Source organism: Malurus melanocephalus, unplaced genomic scaffold, assembly GCF_030028575.1.
Source record: "Malurus melanocephalus ecotype Western Australia unplaced genomic scaffold, MMel_1.1 scaffold_3230, whole genome shotgun sequence".
NCBI classification, from domain to species: domain Eukaryota; kingdom Metazoa; phylum Chordata; class Aves; order Passeriformes; family Maluridae; genus Malurus; species Malurus melanocephalus.
In genome coordinates this window covers 3,910-5,367 of record NW_026626462.1, presented here as the reverse complement: position 1 = coordinate 5,367, position 1,458 = coordinate 3,910, and positions in this window count along the sequence as shown.

Below are 1,458 nucleotides of genomic sequence, written 5' to 3'. Positions count from 1 at the left end.
TTTGGGATGCCAGAGGTGCAGGCAGAAACTGGGAAGGTTCAGGAGCTGAGGAGGAAGGAGGGAAATTGGGAAGAGCCAGGAATGAGTTGGAATCACCTCCTTTAGGGAACTCATCCTGTCCTGCCCTGTCCAGCCAGGTCTGGCTCAGAGGGAACATCCTGAAAGGGCACAGATGGCTCTGGGCAGCGGGCACCGTGCAGGATCCAGGGAATTTTCATCCGTTCAGCACAGCCACAGCGGGGTTTGGGGCTGGCTGAGCTCGGGAAGTGATGGAGAATCCCAAAATCATGGCAGGAATGGGGCTGTGCCACTGCTTGGGGGTCTGAGCTTGGGAATCATCAGAGAATCCCAAAATCATGGCAGGAATGGGGCTGTGCCACTGCTCAGGGAGCTGAGCTCGGAAAGTGCTGGAGAATCCCAAAATCATGGCAGGAACAGGGCTGTGCCACTGCTCGGGGGGCTGAGCTTGGGAACTGCCAGAGAATCCCAAAATCATGGCAGGAACGGGGCTGAGCTCAAAAAGCACCAGAGAATCCCAAAATCCCATCAGAGGCTGCTCCTTTGCTCAGGGAGCTGAGCTTGGGAATCGTCAGAGAATCCCAAAATCACATCAGGAATAGGGCTGTGCTACTGCTCAGGGGGCTGAGCTCAAAAAAACACCAGAGAATCCCAAAATTACATCAGGAGCTGCTCCACTGCTCAGGGAGCTAAGCTTGGGAATCGCCAGAGAATCCCAAAATGACATCAGGAGCTGCTCCTCTGCTCTGGGAGCTGAGCTTGGAAAGTGCCAGAGAATCCCAAAATCACATCAGGAATGGGGCTGCTCTGCTGCTTAGGGGGCTGAGCTCAAAAAGCACCAGAGAATCCCAAAATCACATCAGGAGCTGTTGCACTGCTCGGGGGGCTGAGCTTGGAAAGTGCCGAAGAATCCCAAAATCACATCAGGAGCGGGGCTGCTCTGCTGCTTGGGTGACTGAGCTTGGGAAGTGCCGGAGAATCCTTAAATCATGGCATGAATGGGGCTGTGCCACTGCTTGGGGGGCTGAGATCGGGAACCACCAGAGAATCCCAAAATTACATCAGAAGCTGTTGCACTGCTCGGGGGACTGAGCTCAGAAAGTGCCAGAGAATCCCAAAATCCCATCAGGAATGGGGCTGCTCAGCTGTTCAAGGCCTGAGCTCAGAAAGCACCAGAGAATCCCAAAATCACATCAGGAGTCGGGCTGTGCCACTGCTTGGGGGCTGAGCTCAGGAATCATGAGAGAATCCCTAAATCATGGCAGGAATGGGGCTGAGCTCAAAAAGCACCAGAGAATCCCAAAATCACATCAGAGGCTGCTCCTCTGCTCAGGGAGCTGAGCTTGGGAACCGCCAGAGATTCCCAAAATCACATCAGGAGTGGGGCTGTGCCACTGCTTGGGGGGCTGAGCTCAGGAATCGCCAGAGAATCCCAAAATC